Here is a 17,103-nt window from a genome sequence, read left to right on the forward strand (position 1 = left end):
ACTTTCGTTCTTTAGAGAGGATACTATGTGTCTTTGAATTTCTTGTAGTATCAGACAAATAGCTATTAAATGGTTAATGTCGTAACGTCATTTCTGTTACAATAATTGCAAAAGAGATTTATTAATATTTCAACCCTTGTTCTGAAAATTGTACCTATAGCTCTCGCAGAAAGTCTATTATTGTAATAATTTGTCGCATTAGTATTTAAGGAGTGGATTAGATTTCTAAAAATTGTAGATCATGTAGATCATAAACTGTACGTCCCCTCCATTCCTGACAACATTACTCGCACACAGGAATGGTTGAGAGTTACAAGTCACTAGGCCACAGTTTTAAACGGACTGTTGCGCCACCCAATTTATTTATTTTAAGAAGTATGAAATGAATATTATTGAGAAAACAGAGAAAGACAACCCAACATCATTGCCAAACAGTTTCATTATTATAAAGACTTACATATTTCTCATGGGTTGGTGAAGATGGTAAGAAACCCACCGTGTCCAAAAATTCTTCAAAACAAATAAGCTCAATATTGAATAATGCAATAAAATCTCTCGATTTAAATACATGATCCAATAGTTAAACATTTTACTGAATCTTGCGTTATTTGAATGATTTTTCGAACAAATAAGAAACTGAAAATATCAATATTACAGATTTGGAAATTGACACATGACCATAAAAAAACTACTTTATTAATTTGATACTCTATTAAATGGCTAATATTAATAATTGTTTTATCCGATTTCAAGAGGAGACATCTAAACAACTGAGTCATTTGAAGTCCAAACCAAACGCCACCAAAAAACGTTTAGAAAAGTATAATTTGATTGCCGCTTACAAGATCTTGAACACCAATGTTACCGTTATCGTGTAATCACGGTTAAAGAAAGTTACGCAAGAAAAATGCCAGCTGATGCTTCTAGAAATTGGAGATTTGGTGATTTTTTGGAAATTTTAGTTATACAATTGATTCTTTGGAAATCTACACCTCGTAGATTTTCAATTTTCTCTTCAGAAAAAATAATGTTCCATATGTTATTTTAATTTTTTTTTAAATTTAGTACGCCTCCGATTTTCAATGCATCTATTCTATCATTAAAAAAATAAGCTATATTTCAAATAAAATGTTTGCCAGCCCTGTTGATAACTAGCTAGCTAATCAACTACTAGACTGGCTTTCTTGATTTATTTTATGTTCAATCGTACTCGATATGCTGGATACCTTAATTTAAAAATGCTAAATTAATAGCAAATAAAATTGAAAAAAAAACAAAAGTAGCTAGGTGGGTACACAATATTTGTATAAGTAAAGAGAAAATACCTTTATACAAAAATAAACATATTAGGTACCCACTTCATTTTGTACGTAGTCGTAAGGAGTTTGTTGTTAAAAAATATTACAAAAATCGGTTATGTGAAACGTTGAGGAATTCATAGAATACAAATTCAAAATGGTATTGACCAAGAAACAAATTTAAATGTTGTTGCTTTTCAGTTTGATACAAGAAAAAAGAAGCGGTACCTCTTACCTACTACATGTATTTCCATAGGTTTATATTCAAACTATCAAAACATGGAAGCTCTCTTTTAGAAGACGAAGAAGCATAGAAGAAAACTTGGTTCGAACAAGAAGTTGAAAAAATAAAATATATGGTATTGTAGCAAAAATTGTATAGAACAGCTTGCAGATAGATTTAAATTCACCTATAAGACCAAAACCAAAAACAAGACGATAAGGCCTCAACGAAAGAGTGTGCATGCATACACATTAGTGTGGTTCAGATGTTCTTTTTTGGATTATACGTATAGTTTTATTACACTATTTTAGACTGTTTGTTGAACAAATAGGAGAAGAAATTGTCAGATTATTCAGGTTAACCTGTTAAAAGGGTAGAACTGGAGACAAAAGGTAAAGTCTGATTAGGACCAAACTTAGTATTATTTAATAATATTTTATTTATAATATTTCTTTACTGTGGCCATAAGAAAATTTAATTTTTTTTCTTTATGCCCACCCTAATACACATAGCTTATTTTGATTTGAAAACTTATACAGAAGTAAGTATAACTAAGACTCGCGCGCACACTCTGTATAATTGTTTGCCACATATAACGTGCTATTATGGTGGCAGCGAGTTTGTAACGAATAAGTATAGATATCTGTTGAATAGACGAAGCTAGAAATTGGTCAGTATGTGCATTAGAGTCTTTTGGAGCTTTACTTGAGCGCTCAAATTAAAAAAAAAACTATATTTGAAATTCAACACATTCGAAATATTGGGAAAATTCAAAACTTTCATAAACTTGATAAAAAAGCTTAGACATCTGAAAAAGAATTGAGGACTTGGTGTCAAAGAAGCAATAAAATGAAAGAAAGTGGAAAATATCGTTTTTTCTGACTTTAAGTAAATAAGTTGTTAGGAGTTATTAACCTTTATAAGTACTGATTTTTTAAAAATTTGGTCGATTTCCACAAAATTAGATATATAGTGAGCCAAATAGATCATTTCTGCATTATAAAGGACTCCTTAACTGAAATGTTAATTTTTGACACTATTTAAGAATATGTTTGAAAAGATTTATGTGTCAGCAGTACCAAAGACTATCTTATTCTGATGTGACAAAATAAATTAGGAAGAACTCGTGGGGAGAACTTGACAATGTTTTTAAGTCGCCAAGACGAAAAACTGCAAAGACAGTAGAAGAAGTATATTCCGAAGCTTTTTATTTAGTTTCTAGCAAGAATTCTGTTCATGTAAATACTTATTAAGTTAGGACTTTTTAGGATGTTTTGATGTTTTAGATATTTAGTCGTAAAAAAAAGAATTAATAGCATTTATTGCAGCTCGTAAATTAAAGGGCATACATTTCTCGAAACCCAACTAGTGTCAACGATTGACCATATATTATCCAAAGCTTCGAGGAAACTTTAGTTAAATTTGCATTTTATTTGTTTCAATGTTACGGATTCACTCCGATTGAGAAGTTTTCCCTTTTTGGTCAATTCGTCTGACATTTTGTTCACTGATCTAGAACACCCTGTCTTTGAATTGAACGTAGGTTGTGCCTTTAGCCAATATATTCATAGTTTCCCAAAGATTAAATAGAAAACTGTTAGTATCAGAAATCACATCTCATACATGTGTTAAAATATTTTAAAAAAACCTGATAGAGAACATGTAAACCCTTGGACAAAAAATATACAATTTAAAAACTCCTTCATACTAGCTATTACACAAAAAAAAACAAGGTAAAACCCACAATAATTATCAAATGCCTATTTTTGAAATAAGCAGTAAACTCGAATCCAAACAAATATCAACAAGTGAATTTCAAAACTGAAGGTTTGACACTACAGCTCTCAAGCAAGTCTCAACACACCAACTCATACACTTCTTACGGTTTTCTCCAATACACTATACCTTCTACTTACTACCTCTGGTCTCTGTCTCTAACTCTGCTGCTGCTTCTGTTGCTGTTGCTTCTGGTGGCTTTTTCCGTACCTGTATTTTATTTTACTCTTTTTTGTGTTGATGTTGTTGTTGGTTTTTTGGTGTTTTCAGCACAGGTAGAAGAAAACTTGTTACGTTACTTTGCATTTTTCAGTATCTTATACTTCTTCTTAACTCGCTTATACCTAACCTAAAAGACATACCAACCAACAGCAAACACATATTATACATCTATAAACCTCAACGACGACGACGATGACATAGAGGCTTATTTGTCGTCGAGTTCTGTGTCCGTCCGGTAACTTCAACTACGACGACGACGTTGACTACGGCGGCAATATCTATACGAATACGAAAACGTTGAGCGACGACGACGTCTGGTTTGAAAAAATATCTTAAGCAAGTTTAGTGAGTGTTTGGCCTTCGAGTGGGAATGGTGTTAAACGTAAATTTATATTTTTTTTTATTTTTTCTATCCTAAATTTCAATAATTCAATAGTTTTCTTTCTATTGATTCTTTTCTTTTTTCAACAATATAAAGAAAAAGAAAATTCGGTTCAACTCATGACGAAGTGAAAGGATACGAAATTTGTTTTACATCTTGTTAAGAAAAAATTATTTGCCGCAGTGATGTGAATTGAAAACCTATGAATATAAATTAATAAAAAAAGAAAATATAATTCATGAGTTCTAGTTCTTTGCAATTGAATGGATTCGTGTGTGCAGCAAAAAGAATGGATATTTAAAAAAATCATAATAATTAATAAGAAGAATAAGAAAGAAAGATTCTTTAAAGTCGCGCTCCCTTAACCGCACTAACTTTATATAAATTTATATTTCTCGCTCTTAGATTTTTTTTTATGTTTTACGTTACTTCATGGCTGAAATAACAATCCGTTTTATGAGGAGAAACACCTTCCATCAATATTCTATTTATATATAGGAGCTAAAAAAATATCTTTCCTTTTTTATAATAATTTTTGCGGTTAAAAAAAACACCACACGTTCATTGGAGTTGCAATGATGATGATGATACGATGATGAAGAAGTTTTAACCGCAATGTACACGCAATTTTTTTTATATACACCTGCTGTGCTATCGATAGGGATGTTAATTTTTATATATATAATTTTTTTGTTCAAATAAGATGTTCTGTTTTCTTATTTGTGTTCCATTTTATTTAAATACCAAACGTGATATGTTTTTTGTTATATCTGATGGAGAAAAAAACCAACCGATCGAGTTTGCACCTCAACTCTTTCGTTTCGTTTCGTTTACAAAGCGGGTAGTGTCATGAAAAATAGTAGTTCAATAGCCACATATGCCACATATTTTTTTATCTTTTCTTCAAACATGGATAGCACAGGAATGGAATGTTGAATATCCAACTCTATACATGCGATGGAAATTTTACCAAAACCAAAAACTCTGCCTATGTCGAAGATATATTGGGAGTTCGAAAAAATGTTTTTTTATTGATTTCATGATAATTTCGTATATGAATAATTCAAGACTTGTCCCAATTTGAATGGTTCTAAAAGCCACGATGAGAAAATAAATTTTAAAATATCTATGAATCTTTTTGTACACACGAATTTATTTAAAATTATAATTAATTTGCAGTTAAGGAAAATATAATAAGAATGGCCTTATTGTAAAACTAAAGTGCACCACCTATTTTTTAAAGTTGCCATAAGTGAAATAGTAAAAAAAAGTAGAGAAAAATAACCAAAACAGTGACTAGAAGAGAAAAAAAAGCGGCTTGAGAAAATATAAAGGAATACCTCAACGAACATTTACATAAACTTAAATCTATATTCGTGTAGATTCAAAAGAAAAAGGATACAATATATCTTCTTTTTTCTTTTGTTTGGATTTACCTTAATACAAAACCAAAAAGGAATAAGAACACATATACATACATTCATACGTATTTTGGGATTACAAATAATTCAGAAAAAAGAGGGATTACATTATAACACCGTCCGTCATTAAAAATAAAGGTAAGTTAGAAAATGTTCAATTCAATTGTATTTTCTTTCCTTAAGGTAAGTTTTAGTGTTTTAGGGCGTGGGTGAGAAGAAGAAGTGATTTTTCGGAAAAAAAATTGAAGAAGAATAACGAATTTTCATTTATCCTGTCAGATATAGTGTATCCTTTTACTTTATTTTTCGGTGAGGATAGAAATCAACCTGTTTGATTTATGATTTCCATTAGGTTTTTCCAACAATTATCATGAACATTTTCAGAGGTTGGTCTTTTATTGACTTCAGAAATGTAGTGATTGTTTGTGTTTAAGGAGCAAACAAAGAATGAGGACCTTTAACAAAAATGCATACAAAGAGGTCTAAGGAAATCTTTGAAATTAAGAACAAATTATTCTTGAATGATTATTGTTTGGTATGTATGATTCACTATTTCCTTCTCTATTCCACTTCAACTTAAATTTAGAAGCTTTTAGTAGTTAAAAGTCAACACATCAATTTGAAGTTGCAAAAGCTCATAGGTTTCATTGATATCAATTTATTTAAATTTTAAGAATTCCCATTTTCGTATTTAGAAAAAAAATATTGCCGATTTTATTCTGAATCCACTCGAACAATTTTAAATCACTTTTCAAATTATCTTATTTCAACTAATTCTTATGCTCACTTATTAAAATAAATGTTAATTTTTCTTTTCAATAGGAAAATTTAAAACAATTTGTATGTGATCAGGTTTTATAATTAAACCGCAATTTCATTTTTAATTAGTTCTTAATCTTTTTTTTATTATTTATATTATCAATTTCTAATTAAGTCTGAATTTATTGTTTCTTGCATTTCAAAGAAATTATAACAATGGCATTAGAAAGATTTATGTTTGAGTGGTTCCATTCTTTCAAATAATTGTCGATTTCTCTAGTTTGAGGTTAGATTTAGAGCCTAAGTTAACATTAGTGAACTTAGAGTTGGATGCATTTGAGGATTTATCGTTCTTCATGAAATATTTACTAAAAAGTCGTGTTAAGTTAAATGTACTTTATTTAACATACTTAAATTTAAATAAATTACAAAATTGAAATTTATTTGTTCGCTATTGGTTTTAAGTTCAAATATATTTCATTTTTAAAATGTAAATTAATGAATGTATTATTGTAAGTCACTGCAAGTTTAGGACAAATGTATCATTCTCATTTGAAACTTAATATTTTTGTATTTTAATTCAAACTCAAAGCTTTTCATTACAAAAATTTACTCATTTTCGAATATTTAAAATAAAATATTTGTATTAAGGTTAACATTCAATATTAAAAAATCAATGGATATTTAGTTATGGTAATTCATCATCATGACAAATTCGCACAGCTATATGTATTCGATAATTTTACGAATTATATATTTAAGGTCTTTAAGCATCAATTGAATTTTGTAAGTGGCTCTAGGAAAAAAATAAGAAAATATTTAAAAGGTGTTATACCACAAGATTTGGGTAGAAAAGTATAATTGATTAAGTTGCTTCAAAAATGGAACTGCACAAATAGCGAAGCACTTCAAATAAAACCACTTATTGGGAAACCCTATTTATTCAGTAAATCGATTACTTCAAAATAAAATTCAAGACTGTATTTTTAATTTGATTACGATAGAGATCTCAATTTTATGTTTTCATGTGTAGCAAAGTATTTAAAAAAATGTCTGTCACCATCAAACTGAACATCATTAACTAATTTATTTATTTGTAAGTTTCGGTAGATATTTTAAAAGTAGGTATTTTTTAAATTACGTTTAATAATTAAAAATAGAGCGAAATTCATTTGTTGCACAAGTTCAAGTTTAAAAATCTTGAAAACATTTTTCCAAGTAAAACAACACTGAGCGACAATCTTAAAACAAAAACATTAAATTTAAAGATTGACGTGATTTTTATTTCCTGATTTCTGATTTTTTTGTGTAGAAGTTCAGTTTTATACAAAGGTTGGGAATTTTCTTTGAATATACATTATTATTTAACAAAAGAGTAAAGGTATGAGCTCATCCTTTGCGATTGCATCACGGATGTTAAAATTCTTTGAACTACCTGCTAAGTTCTAATTCTTTTTTTAATTTGAATTGTTTAAAACGAAAAAAAAATAAATCGAATACAAAAAAATTCAATAAGATTTAAGATACGAAGAATCAAAAGGTTAGGTAGCTACAGGTACCTCAAGTTGTAAATATTTTTGTTTTACTATCTATTATCTGAAATTGTTTGACACATACATTAGGTTGGAATTTCAAACCATCAATGAACAAAAAAAATAGAAAAAACAAGGAAACAGGTACCTACCTATCAACTTACTTACACAAATTATAAAGGAATGTTAGGTTTAAGATCAGCCTGACCTTCTTTAACTACACATTTATGTAGTTTTAATAACGATACATCAATCATCTAAAGTCCTGAACAGCACTCTACGGGGAAAAGGTGTTTTTTTTTTTAAATAATTTGTTATTTGAAACTTCAGTGAATGAAATAGGTTTATAGTTCATTTGAAATGCGTACAACTTTCCATTTTGAAACACAAAACATTATTTGATTTGTTTTAAGTGCAAATATTTTTCATACATTTTTAAAAATTCTGAGACCAACTTGGTAAACATTTAAACTAACAATTGAAAATACATTTAAAAAGTAAATGTAAGCTCCACACCTTTATTTGGGTATACAAAATATGTTACTTTCACTTAACCTAACCTACTTAAGCTTTTCGCGGTGTGGTAGCGTAAATTAAAGTATATTATTTTTGTATACATCAAAATTTAACAAAATTTTGGAGTAGTAGCTTTAAGTATCTATTAATTTTGACATTTTACGTAAAGATGAAAATCAGTATGGACAAATTACTTAGAACAATTGAGTCCGAAATAGTTTCTGTTTCTCACTATACTTAAACTCACTTTCACATTACTAAACAAACATAAATGTTTTTCTAACTTACAACTTCTGTTAAGAAAAAATGATTGTTTTTCTTTAAAACGTTGTGCACAAAACGTAAAGGCTTTTAAGTCAACTAAAGTGGTTTTAGCTATTTATCACCTTTTTATATATTCTCACTACAAAGCATTTGCCTTTTTTACCCTTGTTGATTAATCTTTTAAAACAACTAAATTATGACCTTAAGTAAAATAGCTTAATTTTTGATTTTAATTTGTAGGGTTTTGTAAAAGGTAAAACAACTTAAGTTAAGCTAAAAATTATTCTGGTAAAATATCTTAAGTTATTTTCATGTTCAATATTAATCAAAAAAGTTAAATCGCTTATGTCAACTTAACATATTTGATCACAAAACTTTTTTTGTATTTATATTTCTTATATAAAATACATAAGAGAATTAAAATAAAACTCAATTATAGTTTAAGCGATCTAAGAACCTCTTAGGATACTCAGTATGTGAAAATCTGTAAAAGTTGTTTTACTAAAAGTACAAAATCTTAAGTTAGAAAAACATCAAAAAATGTATTAAATCAAGTATCAAAATTTAATTTTACTATTTATATATTTGAATACCTAAAATCCACATTAAAAAAAAACCAAATCTTCATAACTTTTTCAATTTTTCTTAAAGCAAAGACTGTAAGTTAAAACCCAATGTCTGAAAAACTATTAAAATAGACTTCACAGCTTTAACCTTTAAGTACAGAAGTAAACATTGAAAAATGATTCAAACGATTTTGATAGATTTTTTTGTGTAATTAAAATTAATTTTTTAAAAGAATATTATTTGTTTTTTTCGAAAGTAAATAAAATATTAAAAACCAATACATTTAAAATTCTAATAATTAAATATTTCAAAAAGAACTCTCATGACAAAGGTTAACAAATACAGAAATGGAAAATCATAACCTGATGCTAGCTTTTTGAATTACCAAAGTTGTAAAACACTAATCTGTCCCAAATCTCTATATCTGAATGTAAGTCAAGCACAGAGGCACTCATATCGTTACTATAAAAGTAGCTATGTTTCAATTTTTCATTATTTTTATATTCATTGTTTGTTATTTATATTTTTTTTGTATGTATTACATTCAATTTCGCGCTTGATTAAGAAAACAAAAAATGGCATTAATTTGTGTTGAATAACTGCAAAAAGGCATAAAATAACAACAGCCCTAGATGGAAAACCCGCAAACAAAAATTAAAGCTGTCGACCAACGAACCAACCAAACATATCTATGTATCTACTAAAGTAAGCTTAAAAATGACGCAACTTAACTTCACAGCTAAATTCAAAACAAAAGTTTTAGGTTTTTGTTTGTTTTGTTTTTGATTGAGGGGATTAGAGAGATGCAAATAATGGGAATAGGTACAGCTAAGTTAAAAACAAAAAATGCAACCCACATCCCACGAGTACCATAAAGCAGAGTTGTTATACATGCATACACATATACCTATTATACAGGGCTATCCATTTTGTGATTTCAAAAGTAAACGTACATAAAACACATATAAAATATTTGTTTTCATGATATTTCTTTTGTATTATAAAGTATGAACGTTGACATTATGTGTAAAACACTGCAAAATTTAAGTGACCATCACGCGAATTGTTGCCAGCATCGATTCTTTTGAGCTAATGTTCGACCACTTTTTAACATACACATATTGGGCGGTATGTTAGCCATAACTTGACGAATGTTGATTTGTAAGTGCTCAAGAGTTAAAGGTTAATCAAATCGCATAATGTTGGTGGCCGTTTGATATTGCCACTAGGCGACGGGAAATTACATGGCCGGGAAATGTCCCTTGCAATAAAGGCATATTCGCTCGAGTTGTGTAGCATGTGGCACCGTCTTGTTGAAACCACATTTTCTCCAAATCGTATTTTTAAATAGCAGGCAACAAAAAAACGACAGTCGTTCTATCGGCGTTTTCGAAGAAGTACGGTCCAATCACACCTTCAGACCAAAGAGAATTACGAACAGTGACTTTTTGTGGATATAATGGCCTCTCTTCAATTACTTGAGGATTCTCAGAAAAGCCAAGAACAACAATTTTGTTTATTAACATACCCACCGAGTGGGCCGCTAATTTTTTTTTTTGCGAAAAATATCCGTCCACCACTTGTTGTTCAAGAACCCATTCGATGTATCTACGACGTTGTGAATGGTCAACTGGCTTTAGCTGTTGCGTAAGCAGGACTTTATAATATGGATGTAGATGTAGATCCAAATGCAAAATACGCCGTAAGACAGTCCTAATTCCTGAGAACGACAAGGAATCGACACATTCGGGCCTTCCGCAACAATTTCATTTACAGCAGCGATATTTTCAGTAGTAGGAGCGAAAAGATGATGCACATTCCTTACAATATCTGTAACCAATCCAGCCTTTACAAATTTTTTTACAATTTGGCCAATTGCTTGAGTAGGTGGAAGATTTTGTAAACCATAATCTTCTCTTAAAGCACGATATGTGGCTGTGGCAGAATCACCATTTTTGTAGTAAATTGTTAATGTCAGACTTTCAGCTGAAGCAAAAACTTGGTTTAACTACTTAGTTTGACAGTTGTCGAATTCCAGCTCTATACGTTTCAAACCGGAAAATGGACAACCCGTTGTATTTTGTTTTCGGTGAAGCTTGTTGATGGTTTCTAAATAAAGAAAGCTTAAAAGCAAATATAATAAATTAATATTATTTGAGCGAATTAAGGCAACAAGTTAAAAAATTTAAAAGAAATTCTAAAAAACAATTATGTTTGATTTTGGATGTAAGCTTTAAAAATAAAAGTAAGCTGCATATTTTTAAGTACAACAGTTATCGTATAACAACTCTGTGCCCCCAGGTGGTGGTGTGACTATATGGAAATGAACACAAATTGTTAGTGGAAAACAACAAAAAATATCCATCTAAGTAACTATGTTGCAATCAATTCCTCTCTGCAGAACCAACCTTCTTATATCCACTCTTACCACCTCTACATTAGATTATGATTCAAATGCAAAGAAAAACTTAGACATCCAAGTGCCATCAGTGGCAATAAATTAAAACCACAATCTGCATTTTTTCAATTTTTGTTAGTTTTTCTTTTTTTTTTTTCTATTTATACAGTGTAGTATATGTTTGTTAATTTATTTTCTTTCTATTTTTATTTGTTATCTCACTTGGAATTGGCCTCGCAGCATTTGGTTGGAATTGTTATATTATTACGTTATGGAGAGGGATCTTCCTCTTTGTTGCATTTGAACTTGATCCATAATTTTATAACAATTTAACGGTAAAGTTGTTATTTTTTTTCTTTTTTTTTTGTGCAACCATCCAATGGGTGGTGCTGGTGGTGGTGTGCTGTGTGCTGAGAGTGCATGCGGTTTCCTATACTGCATAAAGATACTTTTAATGTGAAGCTTTATTTTTTTTTATTCATCATCATCACTAACATCTTCATTATGGGAGATAGATGCTCTGAATTCAAAATTGAAATTTCATTACATTTTATGCTAAATACGAGAAAATATTTAAAATAAATATATTTTATATACAATGAAAATGAACCCACTTAAAAGTTGAAAATGGGACTCTTTTCAATTAATTGTGGTATCTTTACATAATAGTTGGTTAAATGTTTGTAATGTCGTTAAGAGTTATTTTTGTTTCTTATTTGTATTAATATACCAATCAGATGATGATTGGAGGTATATAATGTGTAAAATTGTATTTAATGTTGGTTGAATGAGACACAATTAATTTACACTTATTAATATACATATGTATGTATAAGGGCAGGTGGGAAATTATACAGGAAATAAGAGTGACATTGAGTCTAAACACATATTAATTAGGTTTCAAAATTTAAAAAAATAATCAAACTTCTTGGAAATTTTGTGACCAGGGCCCTGTTTCACTAAACACTTTTCACTTTGCAACCTTGCAATTTTACTGTTTTGCTACTTTGCAAAGTATTTGTTCTTTCTGTCTCCCCTAACAATAAACTTTCCGAAATATATTTAGAGTTTTAAAGACCAAATAAATGTTTACTTTGAAAAGTTGTCGAAAACACATGCAAAAATGTATGAACCGTTTTGAAAATAAAGAAGCAAAAAATAGTTAAAATGACAACGGACGTAGTTAATTTTTGAATTTGTGGCTATTTTATCAAAGAAAATGAATTTTTAAGAGTTAGCGTTGACTCACCACAATTATAAAAAAGCTGATTTTATAGAGGCTTTCTAATCCATCGAAATAGTAGCCTCTTTTAATAGAATTTGACAATGAATAGCAAAACATGTTTCTTTTCAAATATTGTTGTAAATAAAACGAAGAACTTAATAATAGTGACCAAAAGTTGGAAACTAAGAATTAACTTCGATATCGGAAATAATTTTTCGACAAAATAGAGTTTTTGATTTAAGAAAATTGCCATAAAATGTGTGTTGTTAAAATTGGAAATACAATATACCATTCAGAAATATGTGTTAAAGACCCTTGAAACAACTTTTGTCGGCACATCATTGGGATGGGAATGGAGCCCAATATCATAGTATTGCATTTAAGCACTAAATAAGCAAAGCAACCAACCATTGATGAATTATCTAATATTTTTATTTTATAATATTTTTCTCTGAACGACTGATTTTGCATTTTGCATTGTTAACGATAATTAGAAACATACACTTCATAGGTATTTGATCCAAATGAACACAATCTAATGTTTACTTTGCAACTTTTCAAAATACGAATTAATTACAAAAGTGAAAAAACTTTTCACTTTTCAAATAAAGTGTGAAAAGTCTTTTTACTTTACAAATTTTGTGAAAAACTTTTCACTTTTACTTTGCAGAGTGGAAAGTTTTTGGTGAAACAGGCCCCGGTCAACACACAAAAGCTTAATTAAGATATTTTGATATTTCCAATTTATTTGGCTATAATTTACAAAGCCTTAATTCGTCAAAGCTTGAATATAACTTGCATATCTGGTCAGGTTCCCTAAAAACAAGTTCAAATCTCTTTGAAAATGATAGGCGATAGAATTATAACTAACAAATTTACATACATACGAGTATCTCGAACTCTGCCACAATGTTTCACCCTTTTTGTTTTTATATCGGTATTTTTGCGAACAATGTTTTATTTGTTTACCCTTCACCTTATTTTCGGGAATGTAGAATTCTGTAGAATTCTGTTTTTCCTTACTTTCATGTTCGCAACTTTAAAACCAATGTGCACCATAATCTCCTCTTAAATTCCATATTTTTTTAAACGAAAGCACAGTGTTTCAATATAACCCCTTGAGTGCCTGTATGTTATATAAAAAAAAGTTGGTACAAATTTAACAAATTGGAGTAAAAATTATTATGAATTTGATAAAATTAAAAAACTGAACAGGTTTTCTTTAAATTATGTGCCCTAAATAGCAAAGAAAGTAAGATCATTTTAATAACTAATTACTAATAAATTATTTTTGTAAATTACTAAGAGAACTTTTTTGAGGTTTGACTTCGTATACAAACGCCCAAAAAATTCGCATCATATTCAAAAAACTTAACTTTCTCTAAAAACCTCAAATAAGTTGTCTTATTATTATTTTAAATCTTACACTTTTAATAATATCTTTTTGCAACTTTTATTTTCTGTGGACCAAAAATAAAATATAATTGCGTCTCATAATTTATCTCCTATTATAATAATATAATATAAAGAGCCAGACGACACCAGTCACAACACAACATCGTATTATTTATAAGTTATCTTTTTTTCAACATCTCAACTTATAACTAGCGGTACATTGTTACACTCTGTTGATTGTGAGGATTTCAGGGAATTCCCGGAACTTGTAAAGTGACGACACGGACGACACAAACATAATCTTATAGTGTCGCAAAATAGAAATACTCCGTGGCGGCACACGGTGCCGGAGATGTTGAAATTAAATTTTAATATTTTTTTTTCATAACTTTAGGTTTTGTATAATTTTTATTGCGGTGTGCCCGGCATTGGTGCGTGCCATTATTTCCATCATTGTAATTCGTTTCGTTTTTGCAAAAGAAAAAAAACCTTTCAGGAAGGAACATGTCTGAGGTTTTTTTTAAACCCCAAATTTTTGCATAATGTTTTAATACCACTTCCAAGACTTTTTAGTATTCTTGAAAAAACAAAAATAATAAAAACGTTTCTATTGCTTTTTAAAATTTAAGGAAACAAATCAGATTGAAACAAAATGTGTTTTATATCGTTCTATAAATGCTATGATAGGTTTCTGTTTTCTCACGTTAGTATAAAAAATCAAATTGAACTCAGAGAAAATAAAAGAAATTAAAGTCATTTAAGTGGGAAAAACAAACTTCAGAACAAAACTTCAAAAGCATGCTAAACCAGCAATAGCTGAAGTTTTTTATCTTCTACTGATATATTATTTCGCAGTAGTGCTGATCTGAATAAAAATATTTCTTCTAGTACGAAGAGTTCACATAAGAAATTACAAAACCCAACCCATAATCGAATACATTATTTGTCGGTGCTTTAATTTTGGGTTGTCATTATTCATCAGTTATAAAAATAACTATGTAGTTATGTATTCTCATAAATATACAAAAAAAAACTATTTAACGCATGAATATTTTAAACGCAAAAATAACAATCAGTCTGCCAAAGGAAAAAATCAAAAAATATCAACCAATTCACACACAAAAACAAAAAATAATTTAAAAACCAGTTCGATATGGAATTTTGGTGAAATAAATATTTCTGGTTTATTAACATATTTTAACGAAATTCCAATTCTCCTCTTTTTTCACATTTTTTTCTTTTCATCTTAGTTTTACTTTTATTAATCGAGATGAAAAAGAGAGTTAAACAATCAATATACCTACATTATTTTGGAGGTTTTGATGTCAGCTCTTTCATATTTGGATATACGAAACACTATACTATGCTATGATGATGAATAATCGAGGTCAAATGTTTAGAAGAAAAAAAAGTGAAAAATAACCTAAACTTAGCGGGAGATTATTAATTAGATTTATTTTAAAACAAATTACAAACAAAAGAGGAATGTATGAATAGAAGACATGTGATATGATATCATTTTATTGTTTGATAGATTGATACTAATGAGTGCTTAAATCATAATTCTTATTTTATTGAATGTGTCATTAAAATTGTTAGTCAACTATGAAGATTTCTAGATTTTATTTTTGTAATTTTTTTCCGTGAATAGATGTTGGCAATCAGATATAACTTGAGAGTCCGTGATAAAGTAATTAGCTTTGATATTTTGGAGAGGTTTTATATTTGATGAACAGGAATTTAAAACATTTAATAGTTTTATGTTATATACATGAACATCAGTTAAAACAGGTTGGTTAAGCATTTAGAAAAGTTTTATAAGTATATTTTGTCAAACTGTTTTAATAAATCAAAGAAATTAGGTAAAACTGAAATAAAATTATAAGAAATAGATTCTAAAAGAGAAAATTAGAGTAGAAAAACTATTATATTGGACAAAAATCCATGCTTGACAATAAATTTGTAAACGTTGTTGCACTTTAACCTCCTTCCATCTGTTGCCTATACATTTAGCAAAATTTTGTTTTCTATTTAAAATTAATGATACTGTTGTTCCTTTGAAACTTTAATGCTTAGTTTTGAATATGTTAAATATGTATGGTGATTTCTAAATTTTAGAACTTCACATTCATGATCATTTCAAAGAAGTAAACAATTAAAGTTTTATTCTTGAGAGAAATTGGGGGTACAATTCTTGAACTCAATTAATCGTGTTTGAATTGATAAACACATAAATGCCTTTTTGAAGAGTTAAAAAAGTTTAGGCCTAAATGTGTACTCCTGCGGTGTTTCAAAGTGAGTACATATATTAAATCAATTCCTTACTTTTAGGAATAACAAATGATGCACCAAAATAATATCTTTTCACACCTAGTTTCGATTCTTTATGCTTGTGACTTATACGGTTGACAGTATAAAGTGTGTGAAGAGGAAGCAGTGATTATTAACAGTTTCTGAATTATTTTAAAGAGAGTTATTAAGATTCTAGGGATTTCGTAGAACTAAGCCTAAAATGTCAAACAAAAGTGAATCATTAATATATTATCTTAACTTACACTTAAAGTATATTGTGTATGCACTTTAAACTTGCTTTTTGATCGCCATGGGATATGCATATATATAAGTGCCATTCGATGTATAAAACAAAAACTCTATATCATCATCATTTTCGATGAGATATTACCTTGTGGTTTTTAGCTTCCGTGAATACATTTTAATTAAAATACCATATTTCTGATGTGTTTTTTCTATTTTAAAATCATCAAACAAAAATAAGTTATAAAATATGTTGGTATTTTTAAATGTGTAAAATAAAACACAACATTATCCAATAAATCATTAATAATTCCTTTTTGTTTCATTGAATGATGAAATCATCAATTCTATCAGCCATATACAATACATATGCCTTGGTTTTTATATAGTCCTTATCTCTTTCAATTGAATTCATCACCAGCACTTATGCTAATTTTGTACATATAGAAATAAGTTCGTTAGCATTCACAAAAAGTGTCTTATTCATAGTATTGGTACACAATCAAAATTCTTCTTCTCTTGTTTTTTTTTGCTCAACCATTTCAAAGACCTACTCAAAAATAGTGTCTGTAACTTTGTTAACATTTTCT

The 17,103-nt window shown here is 28.8% G+C and overlaps 1 protein-coding gene and 1 long non-coding RNA gene across 2 annotated transcripts in view; one reads left to right on the forward strand and one right to left on the reverse strand.

Annotated features, from left to right (window-relative positions):
* The window catches only part of LOC129940893 (uncharacterized), a 103,910-nt gene that overhangs the window by 6,964 nt on the left and 79,843 nt on the right, over positions 1 to 17,103 (reverse strand). The window lies entirely within an intron of this gene.
* LOC129940891 (sushi, von Willebrand factor type A, EGF and pentraxin domain-containing protein 1) overlaps positions 3,742 to 17,103 on the forward strand; it is a 51,639-nt gene continuing 38,277 nt past the window's right edge. Inside the window, exons 1-2 of the mRNA XM_056049415.1 lie at positions 3,742 to 3,901; positions 5,081 to 5,460. The gene's annotated coding sequence lies outside the window, so the exon portion shown is untranslated. The remainder of the gene's footprint in view (positions 3,902 to 5,080; positions 5,461 to 17,103) is intronic.

This window comes from Eupeodes corollae, chromosome 1 (genome assembly GCF_945859685.1).
Source record: "Eupeodes corollae chromosome 1, idEupCoro1.1, whole genome shotgun sequence".
NCBI lineage: Eukaryota > Metazoa > Arthropoda > Insecta > Diptera > Syrphidae > Eupeodes > Eupeodes corollae.